Here is a 16,117-nt window from a genome sequence, read left to right on the forward strand (position 1 = left end):
CCCGCCTAACAGCATGTCGACAAATTGAGCATATAGCAATGTTCTCCTCCTTACTGCTAACCGAAAAGAAGAACTTTCTGGTGCTGCTGGATGTGCCACTTTCAATACCAGATGAACTGGAGGGTGTGGTTGGAATGTGACTCTGAGCAGCTACACTGCGACTTCTACCACTACCTACTGAGGTGGTGGTTGAGCTGGATATAGGTCCCTGCCTTTCCTTTGCAAATGAAAATATGGAAGCTGGAGGTCGTGGTGGTGTTACCTGTGTTGGTGGTATCTGTGCTACATCCCTTGCAGCCATTTTCGATAGGGTAATAATGTTGGTCTCCATATCCTTTGAGCCGGGAGTGATGTCCATGATGATTGGCTCGTCATCATCATCATCCCCCTCTTGTACATCTAGCTCCATAACTCTAAGGCTTTCTGGAACCTTCCTTTTCACTAGCCTTGTCTTGTGGCGTGCATCACTCTCAGATTGAGCTGGTGGCTTCCAAGTGGCATCAAGATCATCAGAAGCGGGGCTTGAAGAAGAAGATGATGGAATAACCCTCCTTTTGCTTGTTGGGGGTCTGGAAGACAATGGATCCTCTGAAACAGTGGCTTGCCTCTCTTTGTCTGCAGGAAGCTCGATTTCCTGAAATGCCCCTACTTCAGGAGGAACAACTACTATTGTGGGCTGTTGTTGTGGCTGTTCTTGCGGATGCTGCTGTTCTTGTGGCTGCTGCTGTTCTTGCGGCTGCGCTTGCTGCTGCAGACTTATCTGCTGAGTTTCCGCATGCGTTGATTGTGTACTACTTTGCGATACTGACATTGCAACATCGCTGCTCATTAGTAGACTGGCTACCTCTGCGACACTCATGGGCTTGGGCCTAGGTTGGTGGGGTTGGCCCGCTAGTGCGGATGTGCTGCTCCGAGCTTGGTTCCCGTCGGACAATGATGCTGCAGGCGTGTGTTTTTTGGTCCCAAAAAACACATTTGCTGGCACACCAGTCGTGGTTAGTGCCTCTTGCTTTTTCTGTTCCTTCTTCTCACCACTAACTTTCTTGGTACTGGAGGACCTGGTACCTTTCGTTGGGCCCATTTTCTTCAGAGGTCAGACAGGACGCAGGTGCACAAGTTGCAGAGATGTGGTCACAGTTGGACGTGATGTGGTCTGCAGCAGGACTTCTGTCTGGCAGTACAACGGATGATGTTGATAGTTACCTCCTCCTGTGTCTTTTTGTGCACCTAAAAGCAAATAAGCCAGGAGAAGAACATCAGTGAAATGTTGCATTTGTTGTTGTGGTTCAATTACTACTAGTACAAACAAAAAAATAGAAGATGTAGTGAAGCCATTTGTGAGACTTTGGCAACAAGGGCTATGCTATACTACTCACTGTGGACAGTCTACACACACTACACTCTCAGGAAGGATAGGAAAGAATAAGAACAACCACAAAAATACAAATGTAATGGAAGGGAGCTGCTGCTGGCAAAGGGGATGGATGGAAGCAGTAAGCCAATATGAAAACCATGCAGACCCATATTAACTCCCACCAGAAAAGGCCACAAGCAACATGGACACTCACAAGCAACAAGCAGGAGGCCTGGGAAACAATGAACTGCTTAAAGGCCTATAAAAGAAGCCAGGCAAAAGATGCATGCTAAACCACACTGCTGTGCCTTTTTAATGCAATAAAATGCAAAAACGAAAATCCACAGGGCAAAACAAGGTCTGCAGGGTGCACACCAACACACCAGGCACACACAACAAAGGCATTTCTTTAACACACCCCCAAAAACAGAAATCCCCCCCCAAAAAACACATTTTCCAACTCATTCCAATGCCATCCATGCCCTAAATGATGTTTAAATTCAACAGAACACACAGATAAACACTTGTTTAATGCACTTGTGGCTACCTGCTCTGAGCCTACTGGATGAAGGCAGGCCCGTGGGCAGACAAGGCCACACAAGCTTGCATGCATAGGCTTCAAAATGGCCGCAAGCCACATGGCCAGGCCCACCCAACTACAAGAAACAGAAGACAGACAATGCAGGCCTGTTGCAAAAAATACACTGCCTGCCTTCAAAATGGCCGCCGGCCTCATGGCCAGGCCCACAACAAGAAGCCTAGGTCACAAAGGAATACCATGCAGGCCTATATGTGGGAAAAGCAGCGCACTAATAACTCCCACCAGAAAAGGCCCACAGCCACATGGACACTCGCAAATCACAAGTAACAAGCTGGAGGCCTGGCAAACAATGAACTGCCAAAAGGCCTATAAAGAAGCCAGGAAAAAGATGCATGCTAAACCACACTGCTGTGCCTTTTTAATGCAATAAAATGCAAAAACGAAAATCCACAGGGCAAAACAAGGTCTGCAGGGTGCACACCAACACACCAGGCACACACAACAAAGGCATTTCTTTAACACACACCCAAAAACAGAAATACTCCCCAAAAAACACATTTTCCAACTCAATCCAATGCCATCCATGCCCTAAATGATGTTTGAAAAATATTCAACACACACTAAAGGAACAGTTGCTTCATCATGCACCCACCCATGTCTAGCTCTGGGCCTACTGCCTACCCCCAACAATTTAAAAAAAGAATGATAAGTGCCAAAATCAATCAAACAGACACAACACCAACTTACTTGTAAAATATCAAATTCAAAAGTCCTCAAATCCAATGATAATGATGCAGCAGACACAAAGAGTGATCCTTCCAGCTGAAATCCAAAGGCAGAATGAACAGGAGATGGACAAAGCACTGGGAGGAGCCTGATGGACAGGAACAGGAAGTTGGAGACTCTGTGGCACTTCCTCCCTCTCCCCCCCAAAAGGTTTTTTTTTAAAAAGGACTCCTTGCACAAAAAAGGACTGCCAAACGTCAATCAGAGGAGTTTTTTCCATCCAAATCATCATTTAGAGAAGGTTTTAAGCAGCTAGAGTTAATATTCTTCTCCAAATCGAAAATTTGGTGTGTTCGCGATCGCGACCTTCACCACACTTCCGCCGGATGTCGATGGCGCGTCCAAAATGACGTGTTCGCGATCTCATGGTCTTTGTCGCGGTAGAGATTGATGTGTTTGCGACCTCATGCTGGAAAATGACGTGTTCGCGATCGCAGACTCTCGCGGTGTCTGATGGTGAGGAGAATGACGTGATCACGAATTCTCACGGGATAGCACGACCGCCTATCAACATCTCGTGGCGCACGCGAACGGATTGGAAAACTCGTCGGCGAACGCAGGGATCCCGGTAAGGCAATCGCGAGAACGCATTTTCAAAGCCGAACATGACAAAATCTTCGCAACGCAGCAAATAGCGGAAATTTGGGCATTTTCGCGCTCTCCGCAGAATGCGAAAATGTCAAAATGTCGCAATTCCACAAGCGGAACGGAACTTGACGCCCACCCTTAGTTACGAGCCAAGATCCCCTCAGTGCATCAGGCCGGGTGTCCAGCAGGAATATGAAAAAGGTATTGCCGGTTCAGAATGTCTTTATGTATGCAATACATACAGTTATGGCTTGAATGACCCTGGCACCAAGATAATACTGTTACTAAGCTTTAAATATATTTTGGGAATCCAACAATTTGTCTCCAAACATCTGCATAGGAGTTCTGAAAATTCACTAATTTTTGTCTTGAATACACAATTTTCAACTTTGGTATCCACATATAAGCCAAGCAAACACTTCTAGTTTAGTGGGCTGAGCTGAAGACAGGAGAGCCACTTCCTGATAGCTGGAGAACTACCAGTAGCCCGCGAGCTACTTGTTGGAGATACCTCATTTAAACCTTGTTTTTGACTTAGTGCTGCAAGGAGTTGAGCTTCAGGTGTGGATGACCATTCGCTCTCTTGTGATCTCTTTAGGAGTTGGAGGGGTCTTACCCAGAGGTTGAAGTTGATAAAAAAAAGTTGAGGAACTATGATGACTGCAACAGGGGTGGAGTCAGCGCATTTTAGGGTGCGGCCAGCAGAAGTATGGGACCTGTTACAGTAAAATTAAAAAGGATCGGTAACATTGTTTCCTATAGAGCCCGCTCACTTCAACCACTGGTCTAACCTCACCGGTGCCAGCTTAGCCAGCACTCTGTGGTAGATTTAGGGCGCACTTTAGGCACTGAAGAGCTCACACCAGAAGAGTAGCTCACTGCAAGAGGTCAGAGTGAGGAGGACATCAGCAGTGGTTACCCTCTAGGGACCACTCTTGTGAAGCTCAGAAATACAGAACACAAAACATCAGGACGACAGCACTTCGATGTGGCAAAATAACAGGACTCCAAGACAGAGAAGGCTTTTTCCTACAAATCAGCAGACAGGTTCCAACTTTTGTGAGACACAGAAGATCAGTCTGACCCAGCTACAGACGCAGTCAACATGAATTAGAGGATCTATTCAATATGTGTGAAGAGCAGTAAAACATGCCTTGGGGCCAATACAAGGAGGAGGAAAGAATGGATGAGACAAGACATTTGACAAGCTATTGAAGATAGGAGGGCAACTAATGGAGGCCAAATCTGAGAGGCTGCGGGAAAACCAGAAAAGTAGGCCACACCTACTTTTCTCGGCTCCGCCCATTTCCTCCACTGGCCCCACCCACTTACTCTATTAGCTCCACCACATCCTCAACTGGCACTGACTGCTAAACCTCAGATGTAATTAGGTACATTTACATACATTAAATCTAAATGGGAAACTCTTATACAGTCTACAGTAATGCTGAAAATGTCCTCCGTGGATCAACACTGTACATCGCTGTTTCATACCATTGAATCCTATCAGTCTACAGGCACAGCAGACAGAGCAATAAAACAACAGTGCAGAGTAAAATAAAAATAAACTTCACTTGCTTTCACTGACTGAGCGGGTGGAATTGGGCCCGCAGTAAGGCAAGAGTTTGAGGAGTCGCTGCTTAAGAGCTTTTTTGTTTTGGCTGGTAGGATTGCCTGGAAAATCACCAATCAGAAGGAGAATTAATAAAGCAGAAAGCTCAGACATGTGAAAGAAAAAACTGTTCCAACAACAGCGTATACAGTGGCGTCTGCTCTTTCAAGTGCTGGGGGGACCCTTTGGAAGTCTCTGCAAAGATTGCAAGAAGAGGCATCACTTGCCTTAATTAGCGAGGCTCAATTGTTTCTGGTCTTTCGGTGATTAATACCGAAGAAGCACTGTGCTGTGTGCATTACCTCCTCGTCCAGTCTTCCTCGCCACAGTATTCACCAATGAGCCTCCGGCTCCACACAGAACTCCAAGTAAACTTAAAAGAGCAGCGCTCTAGTCTCCCCTCCCTCCTCCAACATGGCCCCCAGTGGCTTCAGCCAATCCCATAAAGGGATACAAACCAGCCAGCCCGATCTGTTCTTTTTTTCTGCACTTCTCCGAGTGCTGTGTTACCTGCTGGTCAGGTGAGTGGGGCTGGGGTCCTGCTTGAGCAGACCCGTTTTTGCCCTTGGGTATTAAGTTTGGGGGAAGTAGTTGTTTGTATATATTGTTATTGGTTTTTCTTTCCCCCTTCTTCTGCCTTCACGCCTCTGGTCCTGCTTCAGCGGACTTTCGTGGCGTTTGTGTTTGGGATTTCGTCTATGATGTTCTGGGAGCGCGCCGGGGCGTTTTCCAGTGGTGTTCGAGTCCTGCTACCGCTGTCGCGGTTGGTATTTCATACCTGCTGGGGGGTATTTGTGTCCTTTCCCGACCGCGCGTCCTGCTGAGCGGACGTAGCGCGGCCGGGTCCGTTTGTTCTGGGGGCCGGAGGCTCTCGGTCACATTCCTACCTGCTGCCGAGGCCGTGTTGGTGCTCTGGGCCGTCCTCCTTCCTTTCCCCGGTGTCTGGTCTGGCCGGTTGGGTTCTGCTTTAGCAAGCCCTGGGTGTACGGGAGGCTGGAAACAGGGGTCTGAATGTCCCCTCGTCCATGTGGGCAGAGTTTTTGTTTGTTCTCTGTGTGCTGCACCTCTGGCTTCTCTGTTGTTGTGCCTTGCTACATCTTTGCATTCCTGGCGTCCACGGCTGCACCGGCTTGCTACAGCTCTTTCTTGTGTCCGGCGAGGCTTCTCCTTTACTGCCCCGGAAGCCGCGCTGCCTGTCTTGCTGGTTCCACGGCTGCCTCCTGGCCTGCATTCACTGCTGCTTCCATGGGGCCGGCGCTGGCAGCTGCGGGGCTCCAATTATCCCTGGTGTGTATTGGTGCTACGTTTGCTTTGGCTTTTGTTGATGAAACCAGACCCGGCAGGCGCCGGGGGCTGGTTTTCCATTTGGCTCCCCCGGGCCCGGGTGGGCGCGCGCTCCCTCCCGGGTGCCGCGCGCTGCTGTGTTTGCCTCTGGCGTTCCCGGTCCCACTGTTGCTGCCCGCTCGCCCGTTCCTGGGTTCAGGGGCGCGCGCTTGGAGGACGTGGTTCTGTACAGTGTTTGTGACCCTGGAGTGGCTCATGTCCTTACAAAACGACTCACAGGGTGTGTAAGGCGGATGGCGCTAACATCAAAATTGCACACAATCAAACGCATGAAAACCAGATTCACAGCGTTGGGTGTGGGAGACCTTCGCTAATAAATTAAGACGAATGGGAGCTGTGTGCTGCATCTGACTTTTTTGCAATTATACATTTACTTTATTGGCGTGTGCATCAACTCCTTTTTTGGCTCATGTCCTTGTGGGTTTCTTTCGGTATTAACCTGGAGCTACAGCTCAACGGTAAGTCTTGTACCTCTGGTTGCAATGGGTCTCACAGGACAAGGGTTCAAGTCCCGCTTATGCTGTCAAAGTCTCTTAAGATGGCGAATGCTCGCACTTTGAAACTTTCATTTCCCACATCGCTGTCTGGCCGTGTTTTTCGTTTGTTGTGTCTTGCACGCACGCTTGCGCGCTCCATTCTCTCACGATACGACACAGTCTCGTGCTTTCCGTCTGTGTGCGTGTGTTATTTGACTGGGCGCTTCTGCTGCCTGTCGTTTTTTTGGCTCTGCCGTCTCGTTGTGCTGTGCCACGGGACCTGCGTCCTCTGGGTGAGTGTTCTTCTGTTGCTTTGCATATTTGCATTCCTGGGGGGTTTTAGGCACCTGTTACTGTGGTATTTGCCTGACACCTTTCGTTGGTTGATTCCCCCATTTTACCCTTTTGTATGGGGTCGTTTTCGTGAGTGTCGCTGAGTTGGGTGTCAATGGACATCTGTTGTTCAGCGCCGAGTCTCCTACGGGCACTCAAGGTTCCAATTGTCACAGTGGCCTATTGGTTCGAGTCTGAGGCTCTTACTCTCACGGTTTCTGGTTCGACCAGGAGCTATAGCTCAATGGTAAGTCTTGTGCCTACGGTTGTAAAGGGTCTCACAGGACAAGGGTTCGAGTCCCGCAAACGCTGTCACAGTGTCATAAGGTGGCAAAATTTCAAACTCTTCTTTAAAAAAAAAAAAAAAAAAAAAAAAAAAAAATTACATGTGTCTGGTTGGGCAGGGGTTAGTCTCCTGCTGATGCTGTCTGGGTGTCCTAGGATGGCGGATTTGCTCAATCTGCTTTATAAGTTTTGCGGCTGGGTTTCTGTTGGGCTGCTGTTGGCACCTGTCATTTCCCACGGCTGCTTCTGTGGGTGCCCAACCGGAATGGGATGTGGCCTTCTTTCCTTGTCGGTTTCTTTCCCGTTTCCCGAGTCCCTACTGGGGCTTGGGACTCTGTGTTGGGCGGAGGCGCTGTGTTGTTTTTTTTTTGTGTTTGTGTTGAGGCAGGAATGTGGCTCTCCGCTGTGCGGTTGGTTTTTGGCCTCCTTGGCCCCATGGCACAGGATCCCCTTACTCCCGGGGGGTGCTTCCGTCTCGCGGTATGGCCATGTGTGTTTTTTTGGCGTTTTGTGGGGCCCTGGTTGGGCCTTCCCTTGTGCGTGTTTCGCTGTGGCCTAGTGGTTGGTGCTTCTTGCTCCTCGAGGTTTTGTGTTAACCTCTTTTTCTAGTGTCGCCTTCGCGAGGTTGTTGGGGATTCTGTTTGTGTGGGGAGTTCTTCGCCCGTTGTTGGCTTGATTTCATTCGGTTGCTCTGGTGAGGTGGTAGGGTGTTCCCTTCCTTCCTCTCTGTGGCACCGTCTCTGGTGTTTTGTTGCACGGAGGGGTGGCTTGCTGCCACGGTTTTGGGGCGCTGTGCCTTGGTATTTGGGTGTATTCTCCTGCTACCCATGCTTGGCTTCCAGGGCCCTGTGGTAAACAGGGTCACTATGGCCTGTTGGGTACGGTCTTAGACTCTTCGTCTGAAGATTAGGTGTTCCTTCCCTGGTCGTTCTCTGTTTGCTCTGCCTACGGTTTAGGCAATGGTATTTCCTTCTGTGAGGTTGGGAAATGTTTCCCTGTCTCGGATGGCTGCTCACTGGCAGACGCTTCATTTGTCACATGCACAATGTGATTTCGCAAATGGTAAAGTTTGTGTTACATGCACGGTTGTGCCTTGCCGGGATGCCTGGTGAGTGGATGCCCTGTCGTTCCCTTGGCCGACGGGTCTCTTGTATGCCTTTCCCCCTGTTCCCCTGATTCGGGCGGTCTTGCAGAAGATCGAGTGGGATGGGTCGTTTGTGCTTCTCATTGCTCCGGGTTGGATGCGTCGCCCTTGGTATCCCCTGATGTTGGAATTAGCTGTGTCTCCGGGGTGGGCCTTGCCATTCAGTCCTTACCCTCTGTTGGGCCCTCCTCTTCCTCTGCCTGTGTTCCGGTCCTTGGGTCTGCGGGCCTGGCTCTTGAGAGGGATTCGTTGATGCGAACTGGCTGTTCCTTGGCTGTAGCTGGGGTCATTCAGCAGTCCAGGAGACCTTCTACCCTTAAGTCCTATGCTAAACACTGGGATAATTTTGTTTCTTGGTGTCTGGGTCGCGTTCTGTCGATGGCTTCTTTGGATCCGGCTCGCATTTTGGATTTTTTGAATGATGGGTTTGTGCTAGGCTTGGCCATTTCGGCTCTTCGGGCTCAGTGGGCTGCGATTCAGGCGTTCCATGTCCTTCCTTTGATTTCTGTTTCACCTTTGGTTGCTAGACTTTTTAAGTCTCTCTCTTTCCAACGCCCCCGTCCTATTATGTGTCCTCCACCTTGGGTCCTGCCTTTGGTTTTGCGCTCCTTGCAATTGGCTCCGTTCGAGCCTTTGGAGTTGAAGTTTTTGACACTCAAGGTGGTGTTTCTTGTGGCGATTGCTTCTGCCAGACGTATGGGGGAGCTGGGTGCATTCCTTCGTTCTGCTCCCTTTTTGTTGGTTTTGCCGGACAGGGTGGTGTTGCGCCCTCATCCTACGTTCATTCCAAAAGTGGGTTCTTATTTTCATAGGTCTTCTGAGGTGGTGCTTCCATGTCTTTGTCCTGATCCTTCCTCGGTTGAGGAGTCCCTGTTGCACCTCTTGGATGTTCGGCGTGCTTTATTGGTATATTTGTCGCGCACGTCTTCGTTTTGCTAAGTGGACAACTTGTTTGTCAATTATGGTTTGTCACGTCGGGGTCTGAAACCCTCCCTCTCGACGTTCAGTCGCTGGATTAAGGAGGCCATTTTGTTGGCGTATGCTTCGGTTGCTGAAGTTCCCTCCCTTCCTGTTCAGGGGCGTTCCACCCGCTCTGTTGCTGTGTCTTGGGCCTCCTTCAAAGGGGTGTCCATGGAGGATGTTTGCCGGGCTGCTACTTGGTCTTCACCTCATACATTCGTGTCCCATTACCGCCTCCAGGTTGGGGGTGGGGGTTCTGTTTCGTTTGCATCTTCTGTGTTGACTGCGGGGATGCCTTGAGGGGTTGTATTTGATTACTGTACCTCTGTATATTGACTCTAGTTTCACTGCACGTTGCTGTGGTCTTTTCCTTACATGAAGCTGATTGCTTTGGTATCGGCTCATTGGTGAATACTGTGGCGAGGAAGACTGGACGAGGAGGTAATGCCCGGATTACTTACCGGTAATCTTCATTACTCCGAGTCCTAGTCTTCCTCGCCACAGTATAGTTTCCCTTCCCTCCCGGCCCTGGTGGTGGCTTCATGTCTGCGGCTTTGATTATCAGATCGGGCTGGCTGGTTTGTATCCCTTTATGGGATTGGCTGAAGCCACTGGGGGCCATGTTGGAGGAGGGAGGGGAGACTAGAGCGCTGCTCTTTTAAGTTTACTTGGAGTTCTGTGTGGAGCCGGAGGCTCATTGGTGAATACTGTGGCGAGGAAGACTAGGACTCGGAGTAATGAAGATTACCGGTAAGTAATCCGGGCATAATATGAGGCTGATAAAAAGCCATTAACGTCCAGTTTGTTAAAAGTGGAGCCAGAACGCTGCCTGCCTCTGGAAACACAGCGTGCTGTGCGGAAGGGCCAAATGAAACGTGAGAGCGTTTTCCGTTTCACACCCAGCACTTAAAATTGCACACCACTAGCAACTTGCCATGAAGCGACCTAGAACCACATTAGTGTGTTAGCCACATACCTATATATGCCTAGGATAAAGGATTCATCGTTGCAGCCACATAATCAAACATACATTGTTTTAATTGGGTGTGCCATTTCACGTGCTCCGGAGATGCACACATCACAGAATGCAAGACTCAAGCGACGTCAATTGACTCGCGCCAAAACAACTCGTCGCATCAGATTTACAATCTACGCAGCTGTTTACACATCTCTCCTCAGCACGAACTGAGGATCATTGTCGATTCGTGCATATTGTGGCCTGTGATTTGTGCTGCATTGTGCCATCAGCACGGTGAGTCAGCGACATGGTATCGGACACAGCTGGGAACTGTATTGGGCATAGTTTGGTACTAGAGAGGTGTAGTCCGGCACTGTACGGAGCATAGTTCTATGCTACTGGTTGCTTAGCCTAAGATGCTGAGTGAGCCCGCAATGTACACAAACCTAGCGGAGACAAAACCAGGCATGCATGTGATGTGCCAAGCAGCATGGGTACACTGTGAGCGTGACAACTCTGTGAGTAACTGTAACTCACAGTCCTCCTCCGGTCTCCGGAGATGCGAAAACCGTGTCGCTGCGGTACGGGCAGCACGCGCACGAGGGTCTGAGTGACAGACTAGTGAGTTCATATGCACACATCACAGTACTAGTCGTGTAACAGTTAACTTTTTTTAACTTAAATTAAAATGTGACATGCGCCTGGTTTGCGCGCAGACTGACTCGACCACCAACCTTACCTAATTCATCCTGCGTGGCCGCGGCTGCTGCGCATGTGCACCATCATTGGACAAGTTCATCGATTGATTCAATCTCAAAGAAAGCAGATGTGCGAATCGTACACGAGTCGTCTCTACACATAGAGTAGTAGTATAGATTAAGTACTAAGAAGTATATTTTATTAAGTTATAACCCGGCAGGTCCGGGCCGGCCCCCGCCCCCCTATTAAAAAATCACATTGTGGAGATTGTTGGCATTGGCATTTGTTTAGGCAGTAGTATCAGTACTAGGGGAACTTCAACTTACTTAGGGCCGGCAGGGACTCGGGCAGGGACACAAAGCAGCCAGCCAGAGCCAGACAGGCGCACACACCGGCTCCGGCTGCGATTAGGCCTGGTCCGGACGGGTGCTGCAACTGCTGCTAGCTTGCAAGTTGTACCACACACTGGACTCGTGTCGGGCCTCGGTGGCGGGGGCCGGCCGGGGCTGATAATTTAATGCGATGACTCCGTCCTCGTGCCGGTGACTTGAGCAAGCTCAGCTGCCTGTTGCGCGCTGCGCGGTCATGCGGTGCCAGTCAGGTGTTGGTTATGCTGGGGCATGACAGCAATATGTAAAAAATCTACGCACGTTGCCGTACACAGCCCCCATCACATAACCAAAAGCCAGCCCAAAAAACGCCCAAACCAGTGTCCTCCCACAGCACCAAGTAAGTGGCGAAGGAAGGCCTCCGCGGCGCGCAGTCAGTGCCGATGATGCGCGCGCATTGCCGCCATGATGACAAGACAAACAGTTAAGAAGTTTATTTATATAATACAGTGTGTGTGAGCCGTAGTGTGAACTACTCTGAGTGACTCAGTAGTCACAGTCCTCCTCGGGAGATGCGAAAACCACGCTGAGGCACGAGAGAGTGTCAGTTCAGTTCATATACATCATCAGTAGTACTGTAGTACTAGTCTCGTATTAAAATGTGACGTGCGCCTGGTGCGCGCAGTGCAAGAGTGTAGACCCGGCCCTGTCATGGAAGTGCCCATGCTAAGCACCGGAAAGCTCCGGCACAAATTAAGCCCTGAAGCAAACAAAGCAGTCAAAATAATGAATAGAGCAGACAAGCGGGTGCACATGGATAACCTTGCCAGCCAAGCAGAGGAGGCAGCCAGTACAGGAGACTGGGGGAAGGTCTTCAAAATCATGAAGGGTCAGTGGAAAATGTTGTGCAACTTACAACACCCCTATCATAGAAAGGCAAGGCAGACTACTCACAACCGAGAAACAGCAGGAAACACGTTGGGCAGAGCACTTCAAAGAAGTCTTGAATGGAACGATTCAACAAGAAGTCCTTAACAGACGGATCCAGCAAGCGGAGCTGACATCCAAGAGAGACATACTTGGATGTGAACTCTGACTCACCACATAAAGAAAAAATCGTCCCTGTCATTTGATCGCTCAAGAACTGAAAAGCTCCTGGCCAAGACAACTTGAAAGCAGAATTGTTCAAGCCAGACCCTGAAACATCAGCCAAGATCCTCCAACCGCTGCTTACATCAATTTGGGAGGGAAAGAAAGAACCAGATGATGGGAACCAAAGCATCACCGTCAAGGTTCCAAAGAAGGGAGAATTAACTGCAACAACTGGCAGGGAATCATCCTTCTGTCAATACCGGGTAAAATACTGGAGAAAAATCCTTGTTAAGCGCATTCCTGATGCCGCGGACAAGCAGTTAAGAAGAGAACAATGTGGGTTCCGCAAGGGCAGAGGGTGTGTTGATCACACACAACATCATAGAGCAGTACACGGAATGGCAGAGACTACACTACGTCAACTTAATTGATTTTTGAGAAAGTCTATGTCTGAATCTACGGTGACAGCCTCTGGTGCATACTGGTGGCCTATAGCAAACCACAGCATGTACTTCACCTCTCCAAGCGCTTCTAAGATAATATTACCTGGAAGGCGGAAGATATTGAGTAATTAGGGGTAGACGGAATTTGAGTAGTTGCGCTATGCAAAGATCTGCGAAACGATAAAAAATCTCTGCGAGCACGCAGAAATTCCACGAACACGCGGAATTGCTTGTTCGCTATGCTTTTTTCCTGTTCGCGAACGCTGTTTGCGTGCTCAGGGGGAAATATCTCGCAAACACGCATTTTGAGAATGGGAAGAAGCAAAAAATTCCGCTAAGACGCGGAACGCAGAATTCTGGGCAATTACGCGTTCTCCGCGGAACGCGAAATTACCCAAATTCCGCGAGCGGAACGGAAGTTGCCGCCCAGGCCTACTGAGTATAGCTTAGAAGTTAAGACTGGTGTGAGACACGGAAGAGTGATGTCAGTGCTGCTCTTCAGCCTTGTCATGGGTGGGTGATGTGATGCACAACTGAAGACCAAGCCAGGTGCATCATAAGGACCTTATTCTCCACACTAGAGGACCTTGACTATGTGGCTGACGGAGCCTTGCTCTCTCACACACACCAGCGTAAGCAGGGAAAGATGTCTTGCCTCAATATCCATGCACAGCATATGAGCCTGAAGATCAACATGAAGAAACCAGAAGCCATGCCACGCCTCACGCCAAACCCTTCACCAGTCAAGGTGGATGGAGAGGACCAAGTCATGACTGAAGCATTTACCTACCTTGGCAGTTCTATCAGACATGATGGAGGGGCAGGCAGTGAATTCAAGAGCAGACTGAAGAAGGCCTTCAGGATGCTGAACAAAGTATGGGGGTCATCTCAGGACAGAACCAACACCGAGCTGAGGCTTTACCATATCTGCCTTCTGTCCACACTCCTATATGGATCAGAACACTGGCAGATAACGCAGAGCAACATCACCAAATTGTCAGCCTTCCACACCAGTAACCTGAGAAGAATCTTGTGCATTTTCTGGCCACAATCCATGTACAATCAGAAACTGCTCACAGGATGCAAGCAAGAGAGCATGGACACCATCATTATGAGAAGAAGATGGAGATGGGCAGGACACACCATCAGAAGAGAACGAGAGTCTATCACAAGAACAACTCTCCCCTAGACTCCAGAAGGCAAACAGAAGAGAGGCTGGTCAAAGAAACCAAGAGGCGAACTGTGGCAACGGAAATGATGGCCCTGAACCACAGCTCCGGTACTGTTCCAAAATATGCACAAGACAGACAGCAGTGGAGGTCGTTTGTTGCTGCCCTACATGCCAGTTGGCGATAGAGACAGTAAGAAAGTACCAGAACAGACCTGAACTACACTGTCCATGTGCTGTTCTAAGGCTTAAAACAGAGATAGACCAGGGACAGACAGTGCGGCCTAAAGATATTAATCCATGCAGAAATGAATACTACCAGACTCCTGTGACAACAACAGGCAACAGACAGACACCTAAGTACAACAGATACATCGGACCTCAAGAGAGCAATCACTGAGGCACATACGTGGTAAGACAGCCAACCAGAGTGCTGCTAGCAGGATGGAGCTCCGGTGATGCCATCTCTTCCCTGCAGGCTAACGCCTCAGCAGAGGAACCAAATATGGGCTTCTGGAAGGGGACAAGCGACTGATCACAAGAGAGGTGAAGGCACAGCTTCTTACGTTTGCACGCTGCAAGCACGTCTCTTTCTTAGGACACCGCCTTCCATACTGTTGTGTTGGCCACATAAACAAAGTGTCATCGCCAAATTGTGTTGTGTCGCCGATATAAATGAAGAGACCTTGTGTAATAAGAAGATAATTTATTTGTTGTGAGAGAAACCAGCACTCCATGTCTCCGTGTGTTCATCCGAGGCCAGCCGTGAAACTCTCAAGTCTTGAACTCACAGAGGCACAAAACCATGGAAACAGAAGACATTGGACATTTTTTGTGTACAAAAAATAAACAAAAGACAACCAGTCCATAATTGGGTGACAAACCGTCCGTTAATTTCATGGACCGTCTGTAATTTGGATCTCACGTCCGTTGTCCGTGGTGATCCCTTTCACGGACGCCTGTTGTCCCTAATTTTGGGCTTTGCAGGGCGCAGCGCTGCTCCCCTGTGAGAAGCCACATCTCCCTGAAGGGACCACTTCCCACTCTTCCTCTGAGCACAGGAGCAGCCCCAACCCGCCCATTGCCATTCTGTATGCCGGCTGGGGAGACTTGGCCCCCAGAGAAACACATAAATGCGTAGGGCACTAGGTAATAAGAGGGCGATGTGAGGATGCACATAGGAACATACATACCACTCCAGCCAGGCTGACGCCACCAGCATCGCTCCAGCGTCATCCACACCGTACTTTTCCAAGAGCATGGGCCAATGTCAGCTTTGGAATCAGGTGCGCTAGACGCACAAGTTGAACACCCAGGGGCTTATTTACAAGCCCCTGGCGCCACCCGTACGTCCCTTTCCCCATGTTAAAAATGACGCAAAAGTGGCGCAAGGGGCTTGTAAATCTGCCCCCAGCAATTTAAAATGAATAGATCACGTTTCCATGTGAGGGAGTGAAGCGTACAGACCTGTTGTTTATTTTGTGTTTTTTACATAACGTCATTTTGTCTTCACTATACATCAAAGCGCTGGAAGGGCATTTTAATACTTGTTTTACGTATCCCCGCTGTAAAACTCATGATCCTGAGCACTAGAGTGCAAATGCATAAAACAAAATACAAATAAAACCATCAACAGAAAATTGAGAAAAATATGAAAAGGTGGGACAAAAGCCACGCAGATAATATACTATTTGTTTATGTTTGGCGGTTTTATGTAGCGTGAGTTCGGTCCAAGGACATTGGAGCACGTAACATATGTACCACATCACACAAGATCAGGTTCATGTTTTTTTTTAGTCATGGAGATTCCCCGTGGGCGAACCCCAATACAATTACTTAGCAAAATACTGATGAATTGTTGAATGTCGGTGTCCATTCAATAATTCATCAGTAACCATACAAATAGATTATTATCATATGAAATACCACAAAAAGACCTGCACAGTTGCTCAAAGCTGCGTGCATACTGAAAAAACGTGAAGTGCATGATTGTCTCAACCTAATA

This window comes from Triturus cristatus, chromosome 5_1 (assembly GCF_964204655.1).
Source record: "Triturus cristatus chromosome 5_1, aTriCri1.1, whole genome shotgun sequence".
NCBI lineage: Eukaryota > Metazoa > Chordata > Amphibia > Caudata > Salamandridae > Triturus > Triturus cristatus.